Below are 19,761 nucleotides of genomic sequence, written 5' to 3'. Positions count from 1 at the left end.
GTGGATAATATTAGCCACGTAATGGTGTCTGGAGGGTCTCTAAAATAGTGATTGCGGTGGGCAGGGAGGTCCCACTGAGGACCACCACAGTCTGCCTCGCCTTAGTTTATAATGGGAACAATAGATGGCATTTACACCTGTACAGCAAATGGAGATCAGTCATGTTGGGTCATTGTTACCAACCCCAGGGGGTGATACAAGGAAGGTTATCCTCCGTCTCAGGTATGCAGCACATCGGAGGTAAGTCAATCAGACCTGGCATGTCCTCCCCCGGAGGGTGACGCTCCTGCTCCGTGGTGGCTGCGGTCATATGGAGGATACAGCAGGAACCCAGCTGCCTGGCGTCCAAAGGGTTAAATATTTCCATCCAGGATCCTTTCCTTAATAAATGGTTATTCCTTTACTTATATAGAATACCTCTTATCCAGTGATAATTTGGGAACAAGTGAAATCTCTATCCCCCCCATAGCACTAATGGTTCAGTCCAAGGCGTCACTCGCTGTCAGAGATGAAAAGATCTTTGTTTCTGGGAAATCTTGTTCCCTTTTAGTAAAATTCGGTTTCTGTAGCAATTAATATGCAGCCTGGATGAATGGAGCATCTGATCCATGTACCAGAAGCCCCCCGCAGGAGGGGGAGAGGCGGCCGATAATAAAAAAAAATTAAAAAAATCCAAACTGGTGGATCGTTAGATAATTATCGCTATTTCAGAGGGATGAGTCAAAAGAAATACCCCAGTGTCATTGCCATCCAGAGCTGAATTCGGAATTCTGCTGGTGGTTGCCCTTGGAAACAGACTGCGGTTGTTCCCCTCCAATGCAGGACTCTGTGGTAGGAGGAAACCAGCAGAATTGTGAATGTAGCTTTGGAGGTGACTGGAGTATAAGTCAAGTTGTGACCCATTAAGTAAAGCAAGGCATGTACAACATTACACAGATCATAAGTGAACCTTTTTTTTAAGTTTATGGACTGTGTAGGAAGGCGCAAGGGACCGTCGTTGACGGAAGGTACGTGTTACCGAGGTTCCTGACCTCGGTGGAGTAAGAGACAGTTTTCAGGTGTCAGCAGCAGTTGCTGTTTGACACCTTGCTATTTAGTATAGCTGTAATAGCTGATCCGGGACGGCTCTTACTGGGAGTAGTCAAAGTGCTGGGTGGGTGACTACTCCCCACGTTCCAGGGTGGGTCTTGACTGGCCTATATAAAAAAAAAACCTGTCTAAATGTACGACCGATCCCCGAGGAACGAGCTAAACGCTCGCCTATCGTGTGATCCTGTCGCTCGTGCAGACCCATCAGTCATCGTTTCTGGGCAGCAGATCGTGTGGTCTAAACAGTGATCTGCTGCCCAGAAACAACGCAGCCGCAGGAGGAGGAGCGATTGCAATAGCGACCGCTCCTCCTCCTCATACTGTGGAGGAGATCGCTGTATGTAAATGCACTGCTTGACCTCCACTGAGCGAGCAGCCGACTCCTGGGAAGGAACGCTTCCCTCCCGACAATCTGCTGCTCGTCTGGGTGTGTAAATGCACCTTTAAGCCTGTTTTGGACCAAGCGATAGTCGGGGAGATGATCGCTAACAAGCGTTTGTAGGCATGCTCGTTAGCGATGATCTGCCAGTGTAATAGTGACGACGATTACCCGATCGCAATTTCTAAGCAGGTTAAAGTATCATTGTTTGCCAGCAGCAGATCGTGCCGTCTAATAACGGTCTGCTGCCGGCAATCAATGATTCTGTACGGGGACGAGCGATGGCATGAGCGATCACTGCTCCTCATACTGTGGAGGAGATCGCTGCATGTAATAGCAGGGCTTTCCTTCACTGATGAGCAGGCTTCCTTCCCGAACATTGTCTGTCTCATCTGCAGGTGTAATATCGGCGGCCGTTGACACAGATCAGCATATTTAATCTATAGACCCCCGCCTCCCCCTCCCCCTCCAACACACAATGGCGGCTGGGAACTGGTTCACCCGAAATAAATTTGGTCGGGTGTTGTGTTATGCAACACAAATTGGTACTGGACACATTTTTACCTAGATCTCCTGTGGAACTATAAGTCCCAGCATGTGTACCCTGGCTGGAACGGATACTAACAGACTACATCCGTTCTAGGTTGCTGGGTCTCCGTGGTATCATCTCACCAGATTAGATTGGACAGATATTGTGTGCCCGTCTGTAGTTACACTCGCTGCCCCCTCCACAACTCATAAACAACAACAGGAGTACAACTCTCAGGGGACAGGACGCTCAGGAATGCTGACAATTTAGCTTAAAGCAGAATCCCCCCCCCCCCCTTTCTATTTAGGGCAAAGCGGGTGTGAGCAGGCGCTGGATTCCTCCACATCACCACAAAGCCAGGCTACAACCACACACAGAGTACTCCTGTGCCCCCAGACGTGGCGCCCAATACTTCCCCCTGTAAAGTTACAAGACGATTAAATACTAAGGTGCAATGCACTGCGGATACCAGGGAGATGTAACACGGTAGTACTGGCTTCAGTCCGATGAAGAGGTTCTGCAGCAGCTTCAAATTGTAAAAGTCCCATCTTTTCTCATTGTGAATAAAAGTACACATAGAGGACACAGCACACCCCATACACCCTACATATACCTGTACTACAGTCAGCACACCCCATACACCCTACATATACCTGTACTACAGTCAGCTCACCCCATACACCCTACATATACCTGTACTACAGTCAGCACACCCCATACACCCTACATATACCTGTACTACAGTCAGCACACCCCATACACCCTACATATACCTGTACTACAGTCAGCTCACCCCATACACCCTACATATCCCAGTACTACAGTCAGCACACCCCATACACCCTACATATCCCAGTACTACAGTCAGCACACCCTATACACCCTACATATACCAGTACTACAGTCAGCACACCCCATACACCCTACATATCCCAGTACTACAGTCAGCTCACCCTATACACCCTACATATACCTGTACTACAGTCAGCACACCCCATACACCCTACATATACCAGTACTACAGTCAGCACACCCTATACACCCTACATATACCTGTACTACAGTCAGCACACCCCATACACCCTACATATACCTGTACTACAGTCAGCACACCCCATACACCCTACATATACCTGTATTACAGTCAGCACACCCCATACACCCTACATATCCCAGTACTACAGTCAGCTCACCCTATACACCCTACATATACCTGTACTACAGTCAGCACACCCCATACACCCTACATATACCAGTACTACAGTCAGCACACCCTATACACCCTACATATACCTGTACTACAGTCAGCACACCCCATACACCCTACATATCCCAGTACTACAGTCAGCACACCCCATACACCCTATATATACCAGTACTACAGTCAGCACACCCCATACACCCTACATATACCAGTACTACAGTCAGCACACCCCATACACCCTACATATCCCAGTACTACAGTCAGCACACCCCATACACCCTACACTTCCCAGTACGACAGTCAGCACACTCCATACACCCTACATATACCAGTACTACAGTCAGAACACCCCATACACCCTACATATACCAGTACTACAGTCAGCACACCCCATACACCCTACATATACCAGTACTACAGTCAGCACACCCCATACACCCTACATATATCAGTACTACAGTCAGCACACCCCATACACCCTACATATACCTGTACTACAGTCAGCACACCCCATACACTCTACATATACCAGTACTACAGTCAGCACACCCCATACACCCTACATATACCTGTACTACAGTCAGCACACCCCATACACCCTAAATATACCTGTACTACAGTCAGCACACCCCATACACCCTACATATACCTGTACTACAGTCAGCATACCCCATACACCCTACATATACCAGTACTACAGTCAGCACACCCCATACACCCTACATATACCTGTACTACAGTCAGCACACCCCACATATACCTGTACTACAGTCAGCACACCCCATACACCCTACATATACCAGTACTACAGTCAGCACACCCCATACACCCTACATATACCTGTACTACAGTCAGCACACCCCACATATACCTGTACTACAGTCAGCACACCCCATACACCCTACATATACCTGTACTACAGTCAGCACACCCCATACACCCTACATATCCCAGTACTACAGTCAGCACACCCCATACACCCTACATATACCTGTACTACAGTCAGCACACCCCATACACCCTACATATACCAGTACTACAGTCAGCACACCCCATACACCAGTACTACAGTCAGCACACCCCATACACCCTACATATCCCAGTACTACAGTCAGCACACCCCATACACCCTACATATCCCAGTACTACAGTCAGCACACCCCATACACCCTACATATACCTGTACTACAGTCAGCACACCCCATACACCCTACATATACCAGTACTACAGTCAGCACACCCCATACACCCTACATATCCCAGTACTACAGTCAGCACACCCTATACACCCTACATATACCAGTACTACAGTCAGCACACCCTATACACCCTACATATACCTGTATTACAGTCAGCACACCCCATACACCAGTACTACAGTCAGCACACCCTATACACCCTACATATACCTGTACTACAGTCAGCACACCCCATACACCCTACATATACCAGTACTACAGTCAGCACACCCTATACACCCTACATATACCTGTACTACAGTCAGCACACCCCACATATACCAGTACTACTGTCAGCACACCCCATACACCCTACATATACCTGTACTACAGTCAGCACACCCCATACACCCTATATATACCCTAAAGCCCCAGTACACCGCATAGATTACCTCAATTATATTCATTAACACAGTCAGACTACAACATGCTCATTATATCCGGCACCTCAGGCCCCGTACACCCCATATTTTACAACAGCTCGTGTAAGTATATTGTGAGTCACTGTGTCCTGTACATCACCTCTGTATATTCACCAGTACTGCCCCAGTATACCCTGTATTACACCTCATACATCACCCCATATACCCACCAGTACTGCCCCGGTATACTCTGTATTATACCTCATACATCACCCATATACCAACCAGTACTGCCCCAGTATACTCTGTATTATACCTCATACATCACCATATACCCAGCAGTACTGCCCCAGTATATTCTGTATTACACCTCATACATCACCCCATATACCCACCAGTACTGCCCCAGTATACTCTGTATTACGCCTCATACATCACCCATATACCCACCAGTACTGTCCCAGTATACTCTGTATTACACCTCATACATCACCCATATACCCACCAGTACTGCCCCAGTATACTCTGTATTACACCTCATACATCACCCATATACCCACCAGTACTGCCCCAGTATACTCTGTATTACACCTCATACATCACCCCATATACCCACCAGTACTGCCCCAGTATACTCTGTATTACACCTCATACATCACCCATATACCCACCAGTACTGTCCCAGTATACTCTGTATTACACCTCATACATCACCCCATATACCCACCAGTACTGCCCCAGTATACTCTGTATTACGCCTCATACATCACCCATATACCCCCCAGTACTGCCCCAGTATACCCAGTATACCCAGTATTACACCTCATACATCACCCATATACCCACCAGTACTGCCCCAGTATACTCTGTATTACACCTCATACATCACCCATATACCCACCAGTACTGTCCCAGTATACTCTGTATTACACCTCATACATCACCCATATACCCACCAGTACTGCCCCAGTATACTCTGTATTACACCTCATACATCACCCATATACCCACCAGTACTGCCCCAGTATACTCTGTATTACACCTCATACATCACCCATATACCAACCAGTACTGCCCCAGTATACTCTGTATTACACCTCATACATCACCCATATACCCACCAGTACTGCCCCAGTATACTCTGTATTACACCTCATACATCACCCATATACCCACCAGTACTGTCCCAGTATACTCTGTATTACGCCTCATACATCACCCATATACCCACCAGTACTGCCCCAGTATACTCTGTATTACACCTCATACATCACCCATATACCCACCAGTACTTCCCCAGTATACTCTGTATTACACCTCATACATCACCCATATACCCACCAGTACTGCCCCAGTATACTCTGTATTACACCTCATACATCACCCATATACCCACCAGTACTGCCCCAGTATACCCAGTATTACACCTCATACATCACCCATATACCCACCAGTACTGTCCCAGTATACTCTGTATTACGCCTCATACATCACCCATATACCCACCAGTACTGCCCCAGTATACTCTGTATTACACCTCATACATCACCCATATACCCACCAGTACTGCCCCAGTATACTCTGTATTACACCTCATACATCACCCATATACCCACCAGTACTGCCCCAGTATACTCTGTATTACACCTCATACATCACCCATATACCCACCAGTACTGCCCCAGTATACCCAGTATTACACCTCATACATCACCCATATACCCACCAGTACTGCCCCAGTATACTCTGTATTACACCTCATACATCACCCATATACCCACCAGTACTGCCCCGGTATACTCTGTATTACACCTCATACATCACCCATATACCAACCAGTACTGCCCCAGTATACTCTGTATTATACCTCATACATCACCATATACCCAGCAATACTGCCCCAGTATACTCTGTATTACACTTCATACATCACCCATATACCCACCAGTACTGCCCCAGTATACTCTGTATTACACTTCATACATCACCCATATACCCACCAGTACTGCCCCAGTATACTCTGTATTACACCTCATACATCACCCATATACCCACCAGTACTGTCCCAGTATACTCTGTATTACACCTCATACATCACCCATATACCCACCAGTACTGCCCCAGTATACTCTGTATTACACCTCATACATCACCCATATACCCACCAGTACTGCCCCAGTATACTCTGTATTACACCTCATACATCACCCATATACCCACCAGTACTGCCCCAGTATACTCTGTATTACACCTCATACATCACCCATATACCCACCAGTACTGTCCCAGTATACCCAGTATTACACTTCATACATCACCCATATACCCACCAGTACTGTCCCAGTATACTCTGTATTACGCCTCATACCTCACCCATATACCCACCAGTACTGCCCCAGTATACCCAGTATTACACCTCATACATCACCCATATACCCACCAGTACTGCCCCAGTATACTCTGTATTACACCTCATACATCACCCATATACCCACCAGTACTGCCCCAGTATACTCTGTATTACACCTCATACATCACCCATATACCCACCAGTACTGCCCCAGTAGAACCCATATAAATTAACGTCTCTATACAGTCAACACTACAGTGCACCCCTTAGATGACTCCCAGCACCCAATGTTACTGCCAGTGCCCCCCAGCCCCAGTGTAATCCCAGTCTCCGGTCCAGACCCGCACATTGTCCGCAGCACTGACCCCCAGTCCTGGGGCCCCCGGGGGATCACCTACCTGGAGACTCCGGACTTCTTGCAGCAGCGGGGACCGGATTTGAAATGCGGCGCAGACAGGAACCTCCCGTCCTCCTGACACTGAGCGGGGACTGGAGGCGGCGACTGAGAGGCTGCTGTATAAGGGCACGGCGCCAGCGGGCAGAGGAGCAGCGCCGGGGTCACGTGACCCCAGCCGAGCAGATATTGATACAAATGTATCATTTATGTAACGACTTGAGGCTGGGGGCCGATCTGCGCCTTTATTAGGAGGGGGTCTAGCGGGTATTTCTCGCACTCACAAAAGTCTCCTTATTGTCCCGGATCATTGCCTGCCCTGCTGTTACAGTTCACTGACAGCAAGCAGGAATCTTGATAAAGGGGGGGAATTTGAAACGGAAAGGATATTAGGAAGATGCAGAACTTTCCTTTGTCCAGGGAGTAGATGGGTGAGAACTAGTGACGTCACCCCTGCGGTCAGACATACAGCTTCCCATCACACACTGAAAAGAAATAAATACATATATTTTTATTTATTTATATATATTAAGGAAATGTCCACGTGATTGTTCCAGGTCTCTTTTATTTCCGATGTGGGGGGTGACACTGCTCCTAATGTCATTTGACAGGACTATCTGACCTATAGGTGGGCTGTCCTTAGGGTGGGAGCCCCACAGGGGGACCGCGCTGCGGAATATGGCAGGGCTACAGAAGCAAAAAGAAACAACATCACAAAGTGGTCGCCGGGTGTCATTGTATTTCCGCCCACTGTGTGAGGTGTTGGAGGCAGGGACATTTTCCGGGGGGCCGATGACAAGGGGGTCACTCAAGCTCTCCTGATGGTCACAGGCCAGGTACATAATGATCTGATGCTCAACAGCCGCAGGTGCCCTCCTGAACTCAACCGTATTACCGTCCTCATGACAGTGATACAGTTGAATACTGGGGTTCGGGCGGCAGTATTCTGTGTGCCCTGCAGTATTTGGTTCTGATGGGGCGGTATTCTGTGCTGCCCTGCGGTATTTCAGGCCTACTTGCTTTGTACCGTCGTCTGTCAATTTGGACCCACCTACAACATGGGGCCACTTTTAGTTTTTTTTCCAGGGCCAATCCGCCCCTGGTTGGAGGACAGGGCACACCGACCTGACACAACATCATCCCCTGGTTTAGCTTTTTCAATGTAGAAGTTGTAGAGCTGGCATAGAGGGGGCACAGACTGTGGTGACCCCCAGGCCTTGATGCCAAGCGGGCTGCTCTGTTACATCAGATCTCTAGAAGCATGGCACGGTTGGCATCCTGGTGGAGTCTGTCTAGAGACCCAAGTGACTCAATCTGTAGCCAATGGCAGTAATGGCCAGGACAGCAGATACAGGAGCTATAATGAGGCCCAACAAGTGAGGGGGCCCCAATGACTATGGACGTGTTACATTTATATTATCCTGTACTGTGACATCACTGTGTTTATTATCCTGTACTGTGACATCACTGTGTTTATTATCTCTGTACTGTGACATCAATGTGTGTATTATCCTGTACTGTGACATCACTGTGTTTATTATTCCTGCACTGTGACATCACTGTGTTTATTATCCCTGTACTGTGACATCACTGTGTTTATTATCCCTGTACTGTGACATCACTGTGTTTATTATCCCTGTACTGTGACATCACTGTGTTTATTATCCCTGTACTGTGACATCACTGTGTTTATTATCCTGTACTGTGACATCACTGTGTGTATTATCTCTGTACTGTGACATCACTATGTTTATTATCCCTGTACTGTGACATCACTGTGTTTATTATCCCTGTACTGTGACATCACTGTGTTTATTACCCCTGCACTGTGACATCGCTGTGTTTATTATCCCTGCACTGTGACATCACTGTGTTTATTATCCTGTACTGTGACATCACCGTGTTTATTACCCCTGCACTGAGACATCACTGTGTGTATTATCTCTGTACTGTGACATCACTGTGTTTATTATCCCTGTACTGTGACATCACTGTGTTTATTATCCCTGCACTGTGACATCACTGTGTTTATTATCCCTGCACTGTGACATCACTGTGTTTATTATCCTGTACTGTGACATCACCGTGTTTATTACCCCTGCACTGTGACATCACTGTGTGTATTATCCCTGCACTGTGACATCACTGTGTTTATTATCCCTGTACTGTGACATCACTGTGTTTATTATCCCTGTACTGTGACATCACTGTGTTTATTATCCCTGTACTGTGACATCACTGTGTGTATTATCCCTGTACTGTGACATCACTGTGTGTATTATCTCTGTATTGTGACATCACTGTGTTTATTATCCCTGTACTGTGACATCACTGTGTTTATTATCCCTGTACTGTGACATCACTGTGTTTATTATCCCTGTACTGTGACATCACTGTGTTTATTACCCCTGCACTGTGACATCACTGTGTTTATTATCCCTGTACTGTGACATCACTGTGTTTATTATCTCTGTACTGTGACATCACTGTGCTTATTACCCTGTACTGTGACATCACTGTGTTTATTATCCCTGTACTGTGACATCACTGTGTTTATTATCCCTGTACTGTGACATCACTGTGTTTATTATCCCTGCACTGTGACATCGCTGTGTTTATTATCCCTGCACTGTGACATCACTGTGTGTATTATCTCTGTACTGTGACATCACTATGTTTATTATCCCTGCACTGTGACATCACTGTGCTTATTACCCTGTACTGTGACATCACTGTGTTTATTATCCCTGTACTGTGACATCACTGTGTGTATTATCCCTGCACTGTGACATCACTGTGTTTATTATCCCTGTACTGTGACATCACTGTGTTTATTATCCTGTACTGTGACATCACTGGATTTATTATCTCTGTACTGTGACATCTCTGTTTATTATCCCTGTACTGTGACATCACTGTGTTTATTATCCCTGTACAGTGACATCACTGTGTTTATTATCCCTGTACTGTGACATCACTGTGTGTATTATCTCTGTACTGTGACATCCCTGTGTTTATTATTCTGTACTGTGACATCACTGTGTTTATTATCCCTGCACTGTGACATCACTGTGTTTATTATCTCTGTACTGTGACATCACTGTGTTTATTATCCCTGCACTGTGACATCACTGTGTTTATTATCTCTGTACTGTGACATCACTGTGTTTATTATCTCTGTACTGTGACATCACTGTGTTTATTATCCCTCCACTGTGACATCACTGTGTTTATTATCCTGTACTGTGACATCACTGTGTTTATTATCTCTGTACTGTGACATCACTGTGTGTATTATCTCTGCACTGTGACATCACTGTGTGTATTATCTCTGTACTGTGACTCCACTGTGTGTATTATCTCTGCACTGTGACATCACTGTGTGTATTATCTCTGTACTGTGATATCACTGTGTGTATTATCTCTGTACTGTGACATCACTGTGTTCACTACCCTGTACTGTGACATCACTGTGTGTATTATCTCTGTACCGTGACATCACTGTGTTTATTATCTCTGTACTGTGACATCACTGTGTTTATTATCCGTGTACTGTGACATCACTGTGTTCACTACCCTGTACTGTGACATCACTGTGTTTATTATCCCTGTACAGTGACATCACTGTGTTTATTGTCCCTGTACAGTGACATCACTGTGTTTATTATCTCTGTACTGTGACATCACTGTGTTTATTATCCCTGCACTGTGACATCACTGTGTTTATTATCCTGTACTGTGACATCACTGTGTTTATTATCCCTGTACTGTGACATAATTTTCTTCATTATCCCTGTATTGTGACATAACTGTGTTTATTATCCCTGTACTGTGACATCACTGTGTTTATTATCCCTGCACTGTGACATCACTGTGTTTATTATCCCTGTACTGTGACATCACTGTGTTTATTATCTCTGTACTGTGACATCACCGTGTTTATTATCCCTGCACTGTGATATCACTTTGTTTATTATCCCTGTACTGTGACATCACTGTGTTTATTATCCCTGTACTGTGACATCACTGTGTTTATTATCTCTGTACTGTGACATCACTGTGTGTATTATCTCTGTACTGTGACATCGCTGTGTTTATTATCCCTGCACTGTGACATCACTGTGTTTATTATCCTGTATTGTGACATCACCGTGTTTATTATCCCTGCACTGTGACATCACTGTTTATTATCCCTGTACTGTGACATCACCATGTTTATTACCCCTGCACTGTGACATCACTGTGTGTATTATCTCTGTACTGTGACATCACTGTGTTTACTATCCCTGTACTGTGACATCACTGTGTGTATTATCTCTGTACTGTGACATCACTATGTTTATTATCCCTGCACTGTGACATCACTGTGCTTATTACCCTGTACTGTGACATCACTGTGTTATTATCTCTGTACTGTGACATCACTGTGTGTATTATCCCTGTACTGTGACATCACTGTGTTTATTATCCCTGTACTGTGACATCACTGTGTTTATTATCCCTGTACTGTGACATCACTGTGTTTATTATCTCTGTACTGTGACATCACTGTGTTTATTATCTCTGTACTGTGACATCACTGTGTTTATTATCCCTGTACTGTGACATCACTGTGTTTATTATCCCTGTACTGTGACATCACTGTGTTTATTATCTCTGCACTGTGACATCACTGTGTGTATTATCTCTGTACTGTGACATCCCTGTGTTTATTATCCCTGTACTATGACATCACTGTGTTTATTATCCCTGTACTGTGACATGACTGTGTTTATTATCCTGTACTGTGACATCCCTGTGTGTATTATCTCTGTACTGTGACATCACTGTGTGTATTATCCCTGTACTATGACATCACTGTGTTTATTATCCCTGTACTGTGACATCACTGTGTTTATTATGCCTGCACTGTGACATCACTGTGTTTATTATCCTGTACTGTGACATCTCTGTGTTTTTTTTTATCTCTGCACTGTGACATCACTGTGTTATTATCTCTGTACTGTGACATCACTGTGTTTATTATCCCTGTACTGTGACATCACTGTGTGTATTATCCCTGTACTGTGACATCACTGTGTGTATTATCTCTGTACTGTGACATCCCTGTGTTTATTATCCCTGCACTGTGACATCACTGTGTTTATTATCTCTGTACTGTGACATCACTGTGTTTATTATCCCTGCACTGTGACATCACTGTGTTTATTATCTCTGTACTGTGACATCACTGTGTTTATTATCTCTGTACTGTGACATCACTGTGTTTATTATCCCTCCACTGTGACATCACTGTGTTTATTATCCTGTACTGTGACATCACTGTGTTTATTATCTCTGTACTGTGACATCACTGTGTGTATTATCTCTGCACTGTGACATCACTGTGTGTATTATCTCTGTACTGTGACATCACTGTGTGTATTATCTCTGCACTGTGACATCACTGTGTGTATTATCTCTGTACTGTGATATCACTGTGTGTATTATCTCTGTACTGTGACATCACTGTCTTCATTATCTCTATACTGTGACATCACTGTGTTCACTACCCTGTACTGTGACATCACTGTGTGTATTATCTCTGTACCGTGACATCACTGTGTTTATTATCTCTGTACTGTGACATCACTGTGTTTATTATCCGTGTACTGTGACATCACTGTGTTCACTACCCTGTACTGTGACATCACTGTGTTTATTATCCCTGTACAGTGACATCACTGTGTTTATTATCTCTGTACTGTGACATCACTGTGTTTATTATCTCTGTACTGTGACATCACTGTGTTTATTATCTCTGTACTGTGACATCACTGTGTTTATTATCCCTGCACTGTGACATCACTGTGTTTATTATCCCTGTACTGTGACATCACTGTGTTTATTATCCTGTACTGTGACATCACTGTGTTTATTATCCCTGTACTGTGACATAATTTTCTTCATTATCCCTGTATTGTGACATAACTGTGTTTATTATCCCTGTACTGTGACATCACTGTGTTTATTATCCCTGCACTGTGACATCACTGTGTTTATTATCTCTGTACTGTGACATCACTGTGTTTATTATCCCTGCACTGTGATATCACTTTGTTTATTATCCCTGTACTGTGACATCACTGTGTTTATTATCCCTGTACTGTGACATCACTGTGTTTATTATCTCTGTACTGTGACATCACTGTGTGTATTATCTCTGTACTGTGACATCGCTGTGTTTATTATCCCTGCACTGTGACATCACTGTGTTTATTATCCTGTATTGTGACATCACCGTGTTTATTATCCCTGCACTGTGACATCACTGTGTTTATTATCTCTGTACTGTGACATCACTGTTTATTATCCCTGTACTGTGACATCACCATGTTTATTACCCCTGCACTGTGACATCACTGTGTGTATTATCTCTGTACTGTGACATCACTGTGTTTACTATCCCTGTACTGTGACATCACTGTGTGTATTATCTCTGTACTGTGACATCACTATGTTTATTATCCCTGCACTGTGACATCACTGTGCTTATTACCCTGTACTGTGACATCACTGTGTTTATTATCCCTGTACTGTGACATCACTGTGTTTATTATCTCTGTACTGTGACATCACTGTGTTTATTATCTCTGTACTGTGACATCACTGTGTTTATTATCCCTGTACTGTGACATCACTGTGTTTATTATCCCTGTACTGTGACATCACTGTGTTTATTATCTCTGTACTGTGACATCCCTGTGTTTATTATCCCTGCACTGTGACATCACTGTGTTTATTATCTCTGCACTGTGACATCACTGTGTGTATTATCTCTGTACTGTGACATCCCTGTGTTTATTATCCCTGTACTGTGACATGACTGTGTTTATTATCCTGTACTGTGACATCCCTGTGTGTATTATCTCTGTACTGTGACATCACTGTGTGTATTATCCCTGTACTATGACATCACTGTGTTTATTATCCCTGTACTGTGACATCACTGTGTTTATTATGCCTGCACTGTGACATCACTGTGTTTATTATCCTGTACTGTGACATCTCTGTGTTTTTTTTTATCTCTGCACTGTGACATCACTGTGTTATTATCTCTGTACTGTGACATCACTGTGTTTATTATCCCTGTACTGTGACATCACTGTGTTATTATCCCTGTACTGTGACATCACTGTGTTATTATCTCTGTACTGTGACATCACTGTGTTTATTATCCCTGTACTGTGACATCACTGTGTTATTATCCCTGTACTGTGACATCACTGTGTTATTATCTCTGTACTGTGACATCACTGTGTTTATTATCCCTGTACTGTGACATCACTGTGTTTATTATCCCTGTACTGTGACATCACTGTGTGTATTATCCTGTACTGTGACATCACTGTGTTTATTATCCCTGTACTGTGACATCACTGTGTTTATTATCTCTGTACTGTGACATCACTGTGTTTATTATCCCTGTACTGTGACATCACTGTGTGTATTATCTCTGTACTGTGACATCACTGTGTGTATTATCCTGTACTGTGACATCACTGTGTTTATTATCCCTGTACTGTGACATCACTGTGTGTATTATCCTGTACTGTGACATCACTGTGTTTATTATCCCTGTACTGTGACATCACTGTGTTATTATCCCTGTACTGTGACATCACTGTGTTATTATCTCTGTACTGTGACATCACTGTGTTTATTATCCCTGTACTGTGACATCACTGTGTTATTATCTCTGTACTGTGACATCACTGTGTGTATTATCCTGTACTGTGACATCACTGTGTTTATTATCCCTGTACTGTGACATCACTGTGTGTATTATCCTGTACTGTGACATCACTGTGTTTATTATCCCTGTACTGTGACATCACTGTGTGTATTATCTCTGTACTGTGACATCACTGTGTGTATTATCCTGTACTGTGACATCACTGTGTGTATTATCCCTGTACTGTGACATCACTGTGTGTATTATCTCTGTACTGTGACATCACTGTGTTTATTATCCCTGCACTTTGACATCACTGTGTTTATCCCTGTACTGTGACATCACTGTGTTTATTATCCCTGTACTGTGACATCACTGTGTTTATTATCTCTGTACTGTGACATCACTGTGTTTATTATCCCTGTACTGTGACATCACTGTGTTTATTATCCCTGTACTGTGACATCACTGTGTTTATTATCCCTGTACTGTGACATCACTGTGTTTATTATCCCTGTACCGTGACATCACTGTGTTTATTATCCTGTACTGTGACATCACTGTGTTTATTATCCTGTACTGTGACATCACTGTGTGTATTATCTCTGTACTGTGACATCACTGTGTTTATTATCCTTGCACTGTGACATCACTGTGTTTATTATCTCTGTACTGTGACATCACTGTGTGTATTATCCCTGTACTGTGACATCACTGTGTTTATTATCTCTGTACTGTGACATCACTGTGTGTATTATCTCTGTACTGTGACATCACTGTGTTTATTATCCCTGTACTGTGACATCACTGTGTTTATTATCCCTGTACTGTGACATCACTGTGTTTATTACCCTTTACTGTGACATCACTGTGTTTATTATCCCTGTACTGTGACATCACTGTGTTTATTATCTCTGTACTGTGACATCACTGTGTGTATTATCCCTGCACTGTGACATCACTGAGTTTATTATCCCTGTACTGTGACATCACTGTGTGTATTATCTCTGTACTGTGACATCACTGTGTTTATTATCCCTGTACTGTGACATCACTGTGTTTATCCCTGTACTGTGACATCACTGTGTTTATTATCCTTGCACTGTGACATCACTGTGTTATTATCTCTGTACTGTGACATCACTGTGTTTATTATCCTTGCACTGTGACATCACTGTGTTTATTATCTCTGTACTGTGACATCACTGTGTATATTATCTCTGTACTGTGACATCACTGTGTGTATTATCCCTGTACTGTGACATCACTGGTTGTATTATCCCTGTACTGTGACATCACTGTGTGTATTATCTCTGTACTGTGACATCTGTGTTTATTATCCCTGTACTGTGACATCACTGTGTTTATTATCCCTGTACTGTGACATCACTGTGTTTATTATCCTGTACTGTGACATCACTGTGTTTATTATCCCTGTACTGTGACATCACTGTGTGTATTATCCTGTACTGTGACATCACTGTGTTTATTATCCCTGTACTGTGACATCACTGTGTGTATTATCCCTGTACTGTGACATCACTGTGTGTATTATCTCTGTACTGTGACATCACTGTGTGTATTATCCCTGTACTGTGACATCACTGTGTGTATTATCCCTGTACTGTGACATCACTGTGTTTATTATCCTTGCACTGTGATATCACTGTGTTTATTATCTCTGTACTGTGACATCACTGTGTTTATTATCCCTGTACTGTGACATCACTGTGTTTATTATCCCTGTACTGTGACATTACTGTGTTTATTATCCCTGTACTGTGACATCACTGTGTTTATTATCCTGTACTGTGACATCACTGTGTTTATTATCCTGTACTGTGACATCACTGTGTGTATTATCTCTGTACTGTGACATCACTGTGTTTATTATCCTTGCACTGTGACATCACTGTGTTTATTATCTCTGTACTGTGATATCACTGTGTGTATTATCCCTGTACTGTGACATCACTGTGTTTATTATCTCTGTACTGTGACATCACTGTGTGTATTATCTCTGTACTGTGACATCACTGTGTTTATTATCCCTGTACTGTGACATCACTGTGTTTATTACCCTTTACTGTGACATCACTGTGTTTATTATCCTGTACTGTGACATCACTGTGTGTATTATCTCTGTACTGTGACATCACTGGGTTTATTATCCCTGTACTGTGACATCACTGTGTTTATTATCCCTGTACTGTGACATCACTGTGTTTATTATCCCTGTACTGTGACATCACTGTGTTTATTACCCTTTACTGTGACATCACTGTGTTTATTATCCTGTACTGTGACATCACTGTGTTTATTATCCTGTACTGTGACTTCACTGTGTTTATTATCCCTGTACTGTGACATCACTGTGTGTATTATCTCTGTACTGTAACTTCGGTCTGTGTACTATTATTCTACATTTTGCTATGGGGGCCCCCTGGTTAATTGCGCTTTGCCCGGCCAGTGTCACCAGTGGTTTCATGTACAGTATGTGTTGCCCCCTATAAATAACAACGCAGTAAACACAAGCCGCACACCGGGCTCAGATTAAATGCCCTGATACAAGGCACTTTATATAGAGTCTGCTTTAACCCTTTAAAGGCCAGCAGGGACTACTACGGCACCGCGGCCCGCCGCCTGCACCTGTTACATCCCTCCGGCTCCTGCCATATAAAGAAAACTGGAGGCCTCTTCTGGTTTCCTCAAGGCACCCGTGCAGACTATCTGGGATACCTGTAAGTAAAACTCGGACATCCACACAAAAACTGATTCTGGCGCAGCAACGTGGACTTCGGAGACGCGGCAATAGACGAAAGACGAAAACAGACACAGATTTTATTATAATAATTATCTATGTAGTTGATGATTAATAAGCAGGTCTCCAGGCTCCTCCTCTTTATGGAGACATAGTATTCAGAATTCTCAGAAAGCTGGGTGATGACTTAAATTTCCAGGGGGTATTATACTTAAAATGGTTTTCCAGATTTTTTTTTACTGATTACCGATCTTGTGGATAGATCATCAGTATCTGATCGTCGGGGGTCCGACACCCAGGAACCACCACCGATCAGCTGTCTTGAGAAGGCACTGGCACTCCTGTATGCACCGCTGTCTTACCAAGCACAGCGCCACACGTTGTATAGTGGTTGTGCTTGGTATTGTGCTCACCTCCATTCAAGCTCAGCTGCTCCGCTTAGTCTCGGATGTCGGACCCCCACCGATCAGATACTGGTGACCTATCCAGAGGTCATCGGTATAAAAGTCTCAGAAAATCGCCTTTAACCAGAATTTCCGTACAATTGTAGATAGGTATGACAGGCACACTCTCATATGTTGCTGCATGGAATGAATACAGAGACGGTGATAGTATTTAAAATAGTGTGTTTATTTATATATCTAAATATTAAAAGTTGGTAAAATTGTTGGTAGGGGCGGGGAGTCTTCTTTCTTGGATGGCTGTGTTGGGAATTAGGACGGATATTCGGCTGGGATGTATGAGAATATAGTGTTTAGTTGTAATTGTATGTCATATTTATCTTCGCTGAATACATCAAATACATAAAGTGTCAAGTGTTCAATTTAGTGCTGGGTGCATGGATAGGCTGAGTACACAGATGTATGAAGGTAAACTTATGCTGGATACATAGAGTGCAGATTTGGCGTGTAGAGGCTGAATAAAGTGTCTGGTGCTTGTTATAGTGCTGAGTGATATACTTGTGCCGGATAAATCTTGGCTGGGTATCAATTGGATACTGAGTATAATTGAACTTCAGTGAGAATGTGTACATGTACAGTCGTGGCCAAAAGTTTTGAGAATGACACAAATATTAGTTTTCACAAAGTTTGCTGCTAAACTGCTTTTAGATCTTTGTTTCAGTTGTTTCTGTGATGTAGTGAAATATAATTACACGCACTTCATAAGTTTCAAAGGCTTTTATCGACAATTACATGACATTTATGCAAAGAGTCAGTATTTGCAGTGTTGGCCCTTCTTTTTCAGGACCTCTGCAATTCGACTGGGCATGCTCTCAATCAACTTCTGGGCCAATTCCTGACTGATAGCAACCCATTCTTTCATAATCACTTCTTGGAGTTTGTCAGAATTAGTGGGTTTTTGTTTGTCCACCCGCCTCTTGAGGATTGACCACAAGTTCTCAATGGGATTAAGATCTGGGGAGTTTCCAGGCCATGGACCCAAAATGTCAACGTTTTGGTCCCCGAGGCACTTAGTTATCACTTTTGCCTTATGGCACGGTGCTCCATCGTGCTGGAAAATGCATTGTTCTTCACCAAACTGTTGTTGGAAGAAGTTGCTGTTGGAGGGTGTTTTGGTACCATTCTTTATTCATGGCTGTGTTTTTGGGCAAAATTGTGAGTGAGCCCACTCCCTTGGATGAGAAGCAACCCCACACATGAATGGTCTCAGGATGCTTTACTGTTGGCATGACACAGGACTGATGGTAGCGCTCACCTTTCTTCTCCGGACAAGCCTTTTT

The 19,761-nt window shown here is 43.6% G+C and overlaps 1 protein-coding gene across 8 annotated transcripts in view; it reads right to left on the bottom strand.

Annotated features, from left to right (window-relative positions):
• The window catches only part of SYNE3 (spectrin repeat containing nuclear envelope family member 3), a 73,909-nt gene extending 66,257 nt beyond the window's left edge, over positions 1-7,652 (bottom strand). For all 8 annotated transcript variants that reach the window (XM_040412872.1, XM_040412874.1, XM_040412873.1 and 5 more), the window contains exon 1: positions 7,550-7,652. The gene's annotated coding sequence lies outside the window, so the exon portion shown is untranslated. The remainder of the gene's footprint in view (positions 1-7,549) is intronic.
• Between the last annotated feature and the right edge of the window lie 12,109 nt (positions 7,653-19,761).

The sequence above is a fragment of the Bufo bufo genome, chromosome 11 (assembly GCF_905171765.1).
Source record: "Bufo bufo chromosome 11, aBufBuf1.1, whole genome shotgun sequence".
Taxonomy (NCBI): Eukaryota; Metazoa; Chordata; class Amphibia; order Anura; family Bufonidae; genus Bufo; species Bufo bufo.
The sequence above is the reverse complement of the archived record's forward strand: the minus strand, read 5'-3'. Positions and strand labels throughout refer to the sequence as shown.